The following is a 15,179-nucleotide window of genomic DNA, read 5'->3' as shown; positions in this document are numbered from 1 at the left end:
GGGAGCGAAGAGTTATTGGCAGGCATGATCTCACAGCCACTTGAGGGTATTTAGAGCTTCAGCTATAAAAATGGGCAGGATTTTCCTTGATATCAGTGGTACCCATCTGTTTTCCTGTGCAAACTGATATGATCCTGACCAACTGCTCAGAATTCATCTCCATGCAATTCACAGGTGCCACTAGCAGAACATTTCTTTTCCAAAAACACTTCTTTATTTATTTTACTTGGAGGATAATTACTTTACAGTATTGTGATGCAGAGCATTTCTTTATAACAAGGTAGTCAACCTGTGAATTTCAAAACTGGGTCATGCTCTCTAGTTATCACTTGGTTCAAAATGTGAGCTGCAAAAACTGCAATAGCAAACTGGGATGGATCTATGAGTTTGCCACTGAAGACAGCCAATTTTATAAGCAAGGCCATGTGACCCTGAAAAGTGCTCTAGTTCAAGAAAGTGAGGGCTTTGAGGAGGAGCATGAACCATCTGATAACTCTTGAAGAAAAAGAGATAAATCCATCTTTCCCCAGGTCTCTTTCACTGGAAACAAAACTCTACTTACATACGTTGTCACCTTAGCATCAGAGTCTGATTCATGAACTGTGGAAAGAAGTTATGAGAATCTATGATGGAATCTTTCTCTCTTTTTAAAAATTTTCTATTTTCCATCCAACAGCAGTGTGTAGAGAGAATATTATGCAGATGCTGTTATTTTTTTTCCCCTGTGTTTATATCTTGAGGCAGAATAGTCTACCTTCAGCTACATGGTGGGCTATGGGAGGAAAAGAGTCTGTGCTATTAGAGTGAAAAAGTGTTTTATGGACATTTTGAAAGGAAAATGTGTCAAGAGCATGGTTTTTAAATTTTTCTGGGCTTCATTTTAAAACTTAAAAAAAAAAAATCCAGTTATTTCACTTGATTTGCTAAGTTCAAAGAAGAGATCTGAATTTGTGGCCAGTGCAAAGGTTGTTAGTCTTCTCTATGTAACTTAAGCATGAAAGTGAAAGTAAAGTTCTCTCAGTTGTGTCTGACTCTTTTCGACCCCATAGACTGTAGTCCATGGAATTCTCCAGGCCAGAATACTGGAATGGGTAGCTTTTCTTATCCCTAGGGAATCTTCCCAGTCCAGGGATCAAACCCAGGTCTCCTGCATTGCAGGCAGATTCTTTACCAGCTGAGCCACCAGGGAAGCCCAACTTAAGCATAGTAATATAAATAAAGTAATAGTTGTGAAAAAAGAAGAAATATTCAACTTCATAAATGAAAGAAATGCAGGTTGAAGTAAGACTTTACCATTTTCAAACCATCAAAGTAACAATGATTTTTCAACAATTTAGCAATTCACTGCTAGTTAGGATGTGATATATATATATATGTGTGTGTGTATATATATACATATAATGATATTACATCCCATCATTAAGAAGATAAGTGATATGGACTTCCTGGGCATCTTTTAGCAGTACACTTCAAGAGACTTGAAACATTTCATCCATTGACAGTGTAATTCCATTTTTAGGGAAACATTTTTCTTAGGGAAACAAAGCTTTATAACAAAAGATGTTTGTTACATCATTACTTAATATAGCAAAGAAAGAAGGAAGGAAAAAGGAAGGAAGAAAAGAAAGTTTCTACAAATAGCTTAAATGTTCAACGAAGTAATGATTCAGTAGATTATGATGTATCTATGAAGTGATCTGGCTTCCCAGGTGAAACGGTGGTAAAGAATCTGCCTGCCAACACAGGAGACCTGGGTTCAATCCCTGGGTCGAGAAGATCCCCTGGAGAAGAGAATGGCCACCCATCCCAGTATTCTTGCCTGGAGAATCCCATGGACAGAGGAACCTGGCAGGCTAGAGTCTATGGGGTCACAAAAGACTGGACACAACTCAGTGACTAAACAACAACAACAAAACTGTCTATTAGAGGCCTTAAAATGCCAGGCATTCCTACAGTTCCCTCTAAGGGGTCTTTTAGCCAGTGACCTTTCCAGCTGGCCCAGGGGTAGAAACCTGACCAAGGGAAGCCAGTTTATTTACAGGATGATCAGCAGGGGAGACGGTGATTCACTGAAACCGTGCAGAGCTTTCCTTGGCACAGGCTGAACCTGAAGCTTGGGGAGAGAAAAGCACTTGGAAGCAGAGGAGAGGTGAAGATGAATAGGATCTCCATCATGTGGTGACTGAAACAGTGTACCAGTTTTCTCTTGCGGTATTAACAAGCCATCCCCAAATGTAGTGCCTTCAGTTCAGTTCAGTTCAGTCGCTCAGTCGTGTCTGACTCTTTGCAACCCCATGAATCGCAGCATGCCAGGCCTCCCTGTTCATCACCAACTCCCAGAGTTCACTCAGACTCACATCCATCGAGTCGGTGATGCCATCCAACCATCTCATGCTCTGCCATCCCCTTCTCCTCCTGCCCCCAATCCCTCCCAGCATCAGAGTCTTTTCCAGTGAGTCAACTCTTCGCATGAGGTGGCCAAAGTACTGGAGTTTCAGCTTTAGCATCATTCCCTCCTAAGAAATCCCAGGGCTGATCTCCTTCAGAATGGACTAGTTGGATCTCCTTGCAGTCCAAGGGACTCTCAAGAGTCTTCTCCAACACCACAGTTCAAAAGCATCAGTTCTTTGGTGCTCAGCCTTCTTCACAGTCCAACTCTCACATCCATACATGACTGCTGGAAAAACCATAGCCTTGACTAGACGGACCTTAGTCGGCAAAGTAATGTCTCTGCTTTAACAAGCCATCCCCAAATGTAGTGCCTTCAGTTCAGTTCAGTCACTCAGTCCTGTCTGACTCTTTGAGACCCCATGGACTGCAGCATGCCATCACCAACTCCCAGAGTTTACTCAAACTCATGTTCATTTGAGTTGGTGATGCCATCCAACCATCTCATCATCTGTCGTTCCCTTCTCCTCCCGCCATCAATCTTTCCCAGCATCAGGGCCTTTTATAATGAGTCAGTGCTTCGCATCAGATGGCCAAAGAATTGAAGATTCAGCTTCAACATCAGTCCTTCCAATGAACACTCAGGACTGATCTCCTTTAGAATGGACTGGTTGGATCTTCTTGCAGTCCAAGGATCTCTCAAAAGTGTTCTCCAACACCACAGTTCAAAAGCATCAATTCTTCGGCGCTCAGCCTTCTTCACAGTCCAACTCTCACATCCATACATGACTACTGGAAAAACCATAGCCTTGACTAGACAGACCTTTGTTGGCAAAGTAATGTCTCTGCTTTTTAATATGCTGTCTGGGTTGGTCATAACTTTCCTTCCAAGGAGTAAGTGTCTTTTAATTTCATGGCTGCAGTCACCATCTGCAGTGATTTTGGAGCCTCCCAAAATAATGCCAGCCACCGTTTCCACTGTTTCCCCATCTATTGGTCATGAAATGATGGGACTGGATGCCATGATCTTAGTTTTCTGAATGTTGAGCTTTAAGCCAACTTTTTCACTCTCCTCTTTCAGCTTCATCAACCAGCTTTTTAGTTCCTCTTCACACTCTGCCATAAGGGTGGTGTCATCTGCATATCTGAGGTTCTTGATATTTCTCCTGGCAATCTTGATTCCAGCTTGTGCTTCTTTCAGCCCAGCGTTTCTCATGATGTACTCTGCATAGAAGTTAAATAAGCAGGGTGACAATATACAGCCTTGACGTACTCCTTTTCCTATTTGGAACAAGTCTGTTGTTCCATGTCCAGTTCTAACTGTTGCTCGCTGACCTGGAAACAGATTTCTTAAGAGGCAGGTCAGGTAGTCTGATATTCTCATCTTTCAGAATTTTCCACAGTTTATTGTGATCCACATAGTCAAAGGCTTTGGCATAGTCAATAAAGCAGAAATAGATGTTTTCTGGAATTCTTTTGTTTTTTAATGATCCAGCAGGTGTTGGCAATTTGATCTCTGGTTCCTCTGCCTTTTCTAAAACCAGCTTGAACATCTGGAAGTTCTTGGTTCACGTACTGTTGAAGCCTGGCTTGGAGAATTTTGAGCATTACTTTACTAGCGTGTGAGATGAGTGCAATTGTGTGGTAGTTTGAGCATTCTTTGGCATTGCCTTTCTTTGGGATTAGAATGAAAACTGACCTTTTCCAGTCCTGTGGCCACTGCTGAGTTTTCCAAGTTTGCTGGCATATTGAGTGCAGCACTTTCACAGCATCATCTTTTAGGGTTTGAAATAGCTCAACTGGAATTATATCACCTCCACTAGCTTTGTTCATAGTGATGCTTTCTAAGGCCCACTTGACTTCACATTCCAGGATGTCTGGCTCTAGGTTAATGTGAGTGATCACACCATCGTGATTATCTGGGTTGTGAAGAACTTTTTTTTACAGTTCTGTGAAGTGCCGTAAAACACCAATAAAAAGTAACCTTGTTCACAAATCTATAATTTGTGGGCAGAGCTTAATGGGGACAGTTGGTGTCTGTTCCCTGAGAAGAGCCTGTCGGGAAGTTAGTGGAGGATTGGATAGAGGATCCCTCTTCAAGATGGCTCCCTCACGTGGCTGCATGTGCAGGCCCGTCACTAGCTATGAACCTCTCCATGGACTTTTCACACACAGCATGGTGACTGGGTTTCATCGGGACAGGGCTGAAGAACATGAAAGTGAAAGTGACTCAGACATGTCAGACTCTTTGTGACACCACATTCTGTAATCTGACAGGCTCCTCTGTCCATCGAATTCTCCAGGCCAGAATACTGGAGTGGGTAGGTGTTCCCTTTTCCAGGGGATCTTCCCAACCCAGGGATCAAACCCAGGTCTCCTACATTGCAGGCAAATTCTTTACCATCTGAGCCAGCAGGGAAGCCCCTGAAGAACATAGTTTTCTTTTTAATAAGCACATGGTATTTTTATGACCTAGACCTGGAAGTCAAGGAATGTCACTTTTACCAGGCTCAAGGTCAAGGCAGTCGTAAGAGTCATCCTACTTTCAAAGGGATGATCATAACTCCACTTCTTGTTGGAGGAATGGTTAGGCTTTCCTGGTGGCTCAGATGGTAAAGAATCTGCCTGCAATGTGGGAAACCTGGGTTCAATGCTTGGGTTGGGAAGATCAGCTGAGAAAGGGAATGGCTACCCACTCCAGTATTCTGGCCTGGAGAATTCCACAGAGGAGAGAGAAGCCTGGTGGCAGGCTACAGTCCATGGAGTCACAAAGAGTTGGACACGACTGAGCAACTTTCACTTCAAGGTTCTAGAGGAGAGCATAGAACAGGAGACATTTTTGCAGGTCTGCCACCAACACAGAGGGTTAAATAAATGAAAGGGCACCAAGGACCTTAGTTGCTAATTAACCTATACTGGGCCCTGAATGACCTGAAGTTTCAAAACTACATTCTAGACACCATGGAACCTGTCTGTTCTTTTTCTGGGATTTCATGATGGCAGACCTCCATTTTTTACAATAAACTTCCATTATTTAATTATTAATACCTAAGGTAACTTTAGCAAATCTTCCATCCTTGCAAACAAAAAAAGAAAAATAAGTGCTACTAATGTAGACATCCAGATAGCAACTACATAAAGAAAAATTAATGGAAGGAAAACTAGAAATAAATGTGTTGAAATGACAACAATTGTTGCCTCTGAGTGGTAGATTTTTAGGTGATTTGACTTATTCCTTTAAGATTATTTGAAAAACACTAAGGTGAAAAGACACTAAAAAACTTTATTTAAAAAGAAATAAGATTATTTGTGGTAGGGAGATTTGCATTATAAATGAGCCTTCTATCAAGTTATGTCTGGTTGCCCAGAACTAGTTCTCATAAAGATCTTAGCTATACCCAGTTCTTTCCCCAATCTCATTTTTATTTATTAAAAATGCTTTTAGTATTTATTTTTATTTATTTATGTGTCTTCACCAAGACTTAGTTGCAGCATGTGGGCTCTAGTTCTCCCAACAAGGATTGAACCCGGGCCTCCCACGCTGGGAACACAGTCTTAGCCACTGGACCACCAGGGAAGTCCCCTAAATCTCTTTTTTAATAATCCCAGCTTGGTGCCAGTTACTTGCAAGAGATCGTTTTCTAGACATATTCATGTCTAATAACAATCCTAAAATTAGATGTTCAGGGAAGTTGGAAGAGACATCTTGTCTGATCTGGTTCTCTTGTTCTTCACCACCCTTGAACAAGCAGTCCCTCAGCAAGGGCTGGCAATTAAGGATGCTCCGCAGAGGACCACTGCGTCAGGCTGGCTGCTCAGGCTTGACAGGCTGCCCCAGCGTTCTGCTGCGGGTCATGGAGAGGGATGACATCCCACTGCAATAAATCCTCATGGGCCGAGGGCTCGATTTCTATTTAAATCCACTGAAGTTAACCCATCTTGTTATTTCTCATTTCCACCACTGCCAGCTGGTTTAAAGACAGTGACAAAGCAAGTTCAGGCCAAACAGTCTCCATTCTAGAGATTCCCACTGTCTCCACTGGCTCCCTTTCATGTTGTCATGTATGGAGAGAGAAGACACAATGTCAGCCACAGGCGTGGTCCCTTGACTCGCTGGGAAGTCATACAGCCACGGGCATGGTCCCTTGACTCGCTGGGAAGTCATATTGGCTCCCTAAGGTTGCAGGGGTATTCTTTATCATCTCCTTCACCCCAGTTCCCTTTTGTTCATCTGACTCACCTCACCTTACAATTCCCCCACTCGCTTCTACCCGAGGCACATGTATAAACACACGTAAATACACATACAGCCTCTACTACCACCTCATACAAATCTGTTCATCAGAGGGTCTTTTACCAACTCTCCATAGAGTCTCTGTTGTGCTTTGGTACAATGTGGTTGTCCCCTATTCAAAACTAAACCTGTTTCCTTTATCCTCAGCATCCACCTTCTATGTTTCAAAGCCTTTGTAGGCTTTATGTTTAGTGGGAAGTTCCAAGCAATCTAGGTACTTTTATGGTCAAAATAGCTGGAGAGAAGATGGTGCAGGTCAGGCAGACATAGGGTATATGTGACATTTGTCTTTACCTGTACAAGGGATCCTCAGGGATCCTGCTAGTTACCAGTGAGATAGTGCTTTAAGGTTTGCCCTGTTTTCATCTCAACGAGGACTTCTCAGACAAGCAAGATTACATCTTGGATTTAGCACTGTTAGCATGCACTCTTCATTTATTTTGGCAATAATTAATCTTTGCTCTGACCTATACAAACTGGCTTGGTGTGGATCAACTTCAAATGCTTTTCTCATAGGGTAGTTCAATAATAGCAGAAGTAATGATATCATCTCTGCAGAGTTGTCTAGTATTTGTGTTTTTTTCTGACCATACCTTCTGATAGATCACACAAGAGCACTGTGAAGGCAGCAATTAATTTTTCTTTAGTTACTGCACTTATTGAAGATGCTTCACTTGTGAGGTCTATGCTTCCTGGCACAGCATAGAGACAGCCCTGCCAGAAAGAAGATTCCCTTAGTAAGATAATATCTTGTGCACAGAGAATGTTGAGATTCCCTGCTGAGGTATTTTAGTCTTTTGGAAATATTTTTGGGAAAAATTGGTTGGAATAGTTTTGTGTTAATAAATCCAAAGACCTCTGATGCAGAACCAGTCTCTTCTCTGCTTTTTGAAAACAACAAAACTAAAAATAAACTATTATCCAATGCAATATGCTGAAGAATTGATGCTTTTGAATTGTAATTCTGAAGAAGACTCTTGAGGGTACGTTGGACAGCAAGGCGATCAAACCAGTCGATCCTAAAGGAAATCAACACTGAATATTCACTGAAAGGACTGATTCTGAATCTTCAATACTTTGGCCACTTGGTGCGAAGAGCTGACTCATTGAGAAAAAAAAACCCTGATGCTGGGAAAGATCAAGGGCAGGAGAAGAAGGGGGCAACAGAAGATGAGATGGGTAGGTGGCATCAACAGACATGAGTTTGAGCAAACTCTGGAAGATAGTGAAGGACAGGGAAGCCTGGTGTGCTGCAGTCCACGGGGTGGCAAACAGTGGGCTACGACTGTGTGACTAAGCACAGCACAGCACAATATTCCTCTGTATGTTATATCACATGTTGTTAATCAATTGACAGACAGTTGAATTGTTTCCACCTTTTGACTATTATGAATGACGTTGTTTACCCCCTTTCGTGTGACACATTTTCGAATCTCTTAGGGGTATGTCTAGAAATAGCATTTCTGGGTCTTATGATAACTCTATGTTTAGGGTGTTTTTGAGGAATTATTAAACTGTTTTTGAAGTGGCTGTGCAATTTTACACTCCATGAGCAATCACTAGGGGGTTCCAGTTTCTTTATATCCTGCCAACACCTGTTATTGTCTGTCTTCCCCACTACCCTCTCATGAGTCTGTTTTCTTTTAAATTTATTTTCATCTTTTATATGATAGCTATCTTAGTGGGTATGAAGTGATATTTCATTGTGGTTTTGATTTGCTTGATGACTAATGACGTTAAGCATCTCTTCATGTGCTTATTGGATATTTGTAAATATTCTTTGCTCATTTTCAGTTGGGTTATTTGTCTTATTATTACTGAGTTGTAACAGTTCTTGACTTTCTCTCTAGTTGCTCTATCCATTATTGAATCATATTGAAGTTTCCAAATATTATCATTAAATTGCCTATTAATTCCTTCATGTCTGATCATTTTGTTTGTTTGCTTAGTGGTTAGGTAATTATTAGATAGAAATTTCCTTAAATGTTGGGAACCAATGGATCTTTCTTTCTTTGCAGAGGGCCCTTGCATACGTGTTGAGGCATGCCTTCAACATCCAGTTAGGCGATTGACAACTCTGCCTTAGCTTACACTTCCTGCCTACACACAGCTTCAACGTTAGGTTGCGTAGCAGTGAGAACTTAGGGCCTTCTCAGGTCTTTCCTAAGCATATGCAACAGTCCCATGTACGACCACAGCTTTCTAGTTTTCCAGGAATATGTTGGAGTTTTTCAAAGTCCTTATGGGCATTCCCCCAGCCTTTCCTTTTAAGCTTTTAGGTTAGCCTACTGTTTGCCAACAGATATCCATTGCCTCAGAGTAGTCATGAGGTTAAATAATTGCTTCTAAGTATTTTCAACAAAAGTCCTCAGGGAAAAGGCTTTTCATACTGGGTGAGCTCCAAAAGAAGTCAAAGCCTGTCTTGCAATTGGAATATTTCAGGGGAACAGCAGACAGGTCAAATCATGACTGTTCTGTGAGAAAGAGGCTTTGCAGGTGCTCTGGTTTCATTTTACCCTGTCCTGTTGCTGTCGGCATGCTGATTTTCACTGTGATTGTTGGCTATTGGTTTTCAAGGCTACAGAGCTGGGGGATGTGGGTAATGGGAACCAAATTAAACTCACTCTTCTTAGTAAGATTCAACTGTTTTTCTTGAATAAAAACTTCTTGAATTCCTGCAATCTTTGATTAATTTCTAGAGTTTTGAAAAAGTTGATTCTGACAACTTTTTGCCAGTTTCCTCCTTGTTTTTATGGAGGAAAAGATTTTTGGAGATCCTTACTCTGCCATTTTCACTGACATTACTCCAGTGAAGTCTTAATGGGGAAAACAAGTATGTGTTTTGAAATAGTGGAGTACAGTGTGTATGCTTAGTCACTCATGTCATGTCCAATTCTTTGCGACCCCATGGACTGTAGCCCACCAGGCTCCTCTGTCCATGGGGATTCTCCAAGCAAGAATACTGGAGTGTGTTGCCATGCCCTTCTCCAGGGGATCTTCCCAACCCAGGGATCGAACCCAGGTCTCCTACATTGCAGGTGGGTTCATGTTTTGAAATAGTGGAATAGTTTAAAGTAATGACAAGATTCAGGGTAGGATCGTGGGAATGGATAGTTGGAGTGGAGGGTAGGTAAATGCCACTGCTGTGGAGGAAGGTGGCAGGTAATGGATTTTTGAGGCCAGGCTGAGGAGAGGATACCATGGTCCCTATGTTTGTATCCTCCCAAAATTCATGTGTTTAAATAATAACCCTCAAGGTGATGGTATTCTGAGGTGGGGCCTCTGAAAAGCAATTAGATCATGAAGGTGGTACACTCATGAATGGGATTAGTGCCCTCATAAAAGAGGCCTCAGAGAGCTCCCTGTGCAGTTGCTAAGCTGCATCTGACTCTCTGCAACCCCATGGACTGCAGCATGCCAGGCTTCTCTGTCTTTCACTATCTCCCAGAGTTGCACAACTCATGTCCATTGAATCAGTGATGACATCCAACCATCTCATCCTCTGTTGCCACCCCCTTCTCCTCCTGCCCTCAATCTTTCCCAGCCCCTTCCATCATGTGAGGAAAAAAATGACCATCCAGGAAGGAGGCCTTCAGCAAACAACAAATCTACTGGCACCTTGATTCAAGATCTTCTCAGGTTCAGCACTGTGAGAAACAAATTCCTGTGGTTTATAAGCCACTCAGTTTATGGTATTTTGTATTAGCAGTTTAAATGGACTAAGACAGCGGGTGTCCACAAGGATTTTGAAATCTTCCTGAATGATGATACTGCTTCAGGGAAAAGGATATTGAGCAGGTACCTAAGTTTCCTATGACTAAGAAGTTACCTGAGACTGATGGATAGTAGTGTCAGTGTTTGAAATTTGAGAAATAAAAGTTATCATATGCATAGCCAGTAGGAAAAAGCAACGATAGAGAAATTCTCAAGGGGGAATATGACCAAAAAAATTTTAATGAGAATTTTAAGTACATGGAAATTACACTAAGATAAAAAATGGAGAGCTGTTATCAATACAACAAGGATGGTCTACCTGTGGGAACATTTCTTAATGCCAACAAACTATTTTTACTCATACTTTCATACATCAGGATGTAAAGGCAAGAATTGCAGCCCTTGATAGCTTCATCTTCTCATAGTTACACTCTGATCATTTTTCAAGGCAGTTCTCTTTCTCTGAGCTTTCTCTTACCTGGGTTTCTTTCTAGCTTTATATTATAGAAGAGCCCATAAGTCTCTCTCACTGGAGATGACCCACTATAAGGACAAGTTTGGTGACCTGCAGTATCTTTAGGTCAAAGTTAGTCAAGGCCTTTGTCTTTGCAAAGTCATTGCTTTCTTCAGGTTCTGAGGGCACTGATTCATCCATCTTTGGTCTTTACACACAGAATCATGAGTATTCATTATATAAAATTCTTTTCATTGACATTTTCACTATTTATAATAGCTAATCTATAGTGGCTCACAATACATGTGCAAAAGGATTATACACTAAAATGTCCTAATGGGGCCATTACCAAGTTACATCCAAATACAAGCCAAGACAACAAGATTTGGGGCTGGAAAATACACTCTTTAACATAATGGTTTAAAGCTACCATCACTTTGGACGAGGAAAATCATTTCAAGTTCAGCTCTCCTGACTGAATTTTAGACCCAAGGGACATGGGGTGAATTCAACTGCTTTTCCTCTAATTTTCTAACCACATGTTATACCAGACTTAGAAGTAAACAGCATGAGGAAAATACAGCAGGGAAATTGCCTCTCCTTCAAGTGGCTGTAACTCCTTTTCCTGCTGGTTGTTGACTTCCTGGAAATAGTGGTTTCTAGTTACCTTCTAGTACTCATTCCCAAGCGATCTTCAGCAAGCAGTGGCCTGGCTTCCACCGGCACCGCTCTAAGATCAGCTGTGATGGATGCTCTGCTGTCAAGGACGATGTCTGTCTTGTTTGTGAGTGCTGCATGAATAACTTGATCCTTCGTCCCCCTATACCTCCCATCTCCACCTGGGAGCCCCATGTCTCCAGCTCAGCCTGCTGGACACTGACATTGACACCAATATTTAGCAAATATCTCCAGCTCAGCATGCCTCAGATTGTACAAACTGGTTTCCCCAAACCTGCTTCTCTTCTTGTCTTCCTTAGTCTCCATGTTACCCAGCCTAGAAATACTGAGTTGTTACATATTCTCTCTTTCTCCATATAATCGATTCATTCCATTTCTGAATAAAACATTCTTAGACGCCTCTCCTCTCCAACCCCACTGGGTTCCCAGTTATCCCCTTGAGTATGGGCACCCCCTCTGCTTTCCTATGTGCATTGCTATCAGACTCCCCTCTATAATACAGACATATCTGAACAGTGTCAGGCCTTACAGATGTGGCAATGCTAGGGTGACTGAATCGCCCTGTTAGCTTGAAAAATTTCAGTTTTATGTTGGGCGTTGTGTTATCCCATCTGGTTAGCATGCCCTTCTATTCTCAAAAGTGACCCATTTGGATGATGAATTATGTGGTCATTCTAGCATGGCTAACAGGATAAAATTCACTCTTTTATCTAACTCACAGTTTGGCTCCAGGCTAACTTTTTGGCTCTGTCTTCTTCCATTCTGGACACCTGCTATTCCGCAAACATACCAAGCTGTTGCCCACCTCCTCGCTACTGTCTATGCCATTTCCTCTTCCTAAGCAACCTTCCCCTTATTACTGATTCCTCTTTGACTTTCACGGCCCAACCAAAATAGCACCTCTTCGGTAAACACTATATCCTGTCTGGCCCCACCTCCCCCCATCAGAGATTGCTTCCCACCATCCCCCAGAGTCCTGCCTATGATCTTGTAGCAATTTGTTCAAAGGTTTGTTTGAAACTAGTACAACACCTGGCACATTGTAGGCCTTCAAAGTGTTTTGAAAGAGAGGCTTTAAAGGAGCATGAAGCCAGGAGTATTTTCTCTGGCTCTTTTTAGAATTGAGAGCTTTTATCCTCCATGTGGGACTTGCTTGAGAAAATCTGACATGTCAGAGCCAAGTCTATTTCTTCTTCATCTGTAAAGAAATAAGGAGAATAATTGCTGCTGCCAAAACCTACCCAAGTAAACTCAATAGGATGGCAAAAACAAGTCCTGCTGTTGAACTGTAACATGTTGAAATAAAGAGATGAGCTTTCCATCTTCTGTCATCTGTCCCCACAGCCTAGGGCCTGTGGAGGGGGTAGGCAGGAGGGGGTGGGCAGGAGGAGGTTCTGAGTTCTGGCAGATGGCTAAATAGAGAATGTACCTATGGTAGGTCAGAATGATTTATTCCAATACAAATGAAACTAATTCAAAGAATAACCATTTATTGACCATGTCCATGGGTCAGATACTGTGCTAAGTTTATGTACCATTTTTTTTTTTATGTAAGGCCAATTTTGTAGGATAGATATTATGTGTTCCCATTTTATATTTGAGGAAACTGAAACTCAGAGAGGTTAAGTAACTTACCAAGGGCATAAAGATTGTAAGTGGAGTTGGAATGCATAATCATAATACTAATAAACACATGTATGTGCCAAGGTCTTTATGACGTTTGCTGCTTGGTCTTCACTACCACATGAGTTCAATACTGTTATGTTTCCATTATCAGATGGGAAAACCTTTAAGTAACTAGCCTAGGGTCACACAGCTAGTAAGAAACTGTACCAGGAAGTTTACATCAGAAGTCACATAGCTGGTCACTAACTTCACGGTCCTCCAGCTCTGTTTGATTTTGCTATCTTGGTTCATTCTATATTGTCAGCATCCATAATATATTCTAGCTCCTCAAACATATGCAGACCAGCAACATTGGTATTACCAGGAAGTATGCTTGAAAATTCCTGGACCCCAGTCCAGACCTAAGAAACCAGAATCGGCACTGTAACATGATCCCAGGTCCTGTCTAAACCAGTGGGTATCAACCTTGTCTGCACATTGGACTTCCGTCAGTTCAGTTCAGTTTCTCAGTCATGTCTGACTTTTGTGACCCCATGGACTGCAGCATGCCAGGCTTCCCTGTCCATCACCAACTCCTGGAGTTTACTCAAACTCATGTCCATTGAGTCAATGATGCCATCCAACCATCTCATCCTCTGACGTACCCTTCTCCTCCTGCCTTCAATCTTTCCCAGCATCAGGGTCTTCTCAAATGAGTCAGCTCTTCACAGCAGATCGCCAAAGGATTGGAGTTTCAGCTTCAGCAGCAGTCCTTTGGAGAAGGAAATGGTAACCCACTCCAGTGTTCTTGCCTGGAGAATCCCAGGGATGGGGGAGCCTGGTGGGCTGCAGTCTATGGGGTCGCACAGAGTCAGACACGACTGAAGCAACTTAGCAGCAGTCCTTCCAATGAATATTCAGGACTGATTTCCTTTAGAATGGACTGGTTGGATCTCCTTGCAGCCCAAGGGACTCTCTATAGTCTTCTCCAAGGACCGCAGCTCAAAAGCATCAATTCTTTGGCACTCAGCTTTCTTTATAGTCCAACTCTTACATCCATACATGACTACTGGAAAAACCATAGCTTTGACAAGATGGACCTTTGTTGGCAAAGTAATGTCTCTGCTTTTTAATATGCTGTCTAGGTTGGTCATAGCTTTTCTTCCAAGGAGCAAGGGTCTTTTAATTTCATGGCTGCAATCACCATCTGCAGTGATTTTGGAGCCTCCCAAAATAAAGTCTCTCACTGTTTCCATTGTTTCCCTATATTTGCCGTGAAGTAATGGGACTGGATGCCATGATCTTAGTTTTCTGAATGTTGAGTTTTAAGTCTTTTTCACTCTTCTCTTTCATCAAGAGGCTTTTTAGTTCTTCACTTTCTGCCATAAGGGTGGTGTCATCTGCATATCTGAGGTTATTGATATTTCTCCCGGAAATCTTGATTCCAGCTTGTGTTTCATCCAGCCCAGCACTTCTCATGATGTACTCTGCACATAAGTTGAATAAGCAGGGTGACAATATACAGCCTTGACATACTCCTTTCCCGATTTGGAACCAGTCTGTTGTTCCATGTCCAGTTCTAACTGTTGCTTCTTAACCTGCATACAGATTTCTCAGGAGGTCAGGTGGTCCGATATTCCCATGTCTTCAAGAATTTTCCACAATTTGTTGTGATCCACATAGTCAAAGGCTTTGGTGTAGTCAACAATGCAGAAGTAGATGTATTTCTGGAACTCTCTTGCTTTTTTGATGATCCAATTGATGTTGGCAATTTGATCTCTGGTTCCTCTGCCTTTTCTAAGTCCAGCTTGAACAAAAAACTTGACAATTTATGGTGGAGTAGAAGGACATGTGCTCATCTTCTCCTGTGAGAACTCCAAAATTACAACTCGTTGGTGAACAGTCATCAGCAGGAGAATGTTGGATCCACCAAAAAAGATACCCCATATCCAAGAGCAAAGGAGAAGCCCCAACAAGACAGTAGGAGGGACAAAATCATGTTTAGCATCAAACCCCATAGCCACCAGAGACCCTTGGAGGGCTTAA

At 42.1% G+C, this 15,179-nt stretch overlaps 1 pseudogene; it reads left to right on the top strand.

Annotated features, from left to right (window-relative positions):
- The first annotated feature begins 70 nt into the window (after window positions 1-70).
- LOC120877402 lies at window positions 71-500 on the top strand (annotated as a pseudogene).
- Window positions 501-15,179: the final 14,679 nt, after the last annotated feature.

Source organism: Oryx dammah, unplaced genomic scaffold, assembly GCF_014754425.2.
Source record: "Oryx dammah isolate SB20612 unplaced genomic scaffold, SCBI_Odam_1.1 HiC_scaffold_18, whole genome shotgun sequence".
In the NCBI taxonomy this organism is placed as follows: domain Eukaryota; kingdom Metazoa; phylum Chordata; class Mammalia; order Artiodactyla; family Bovidae; genus Oryx; species Oryx dammah.
Note: the sequence above shows the minus strand (reverse complement) of the source record. Positions and strands in the feature narration are given on the sequence as shown.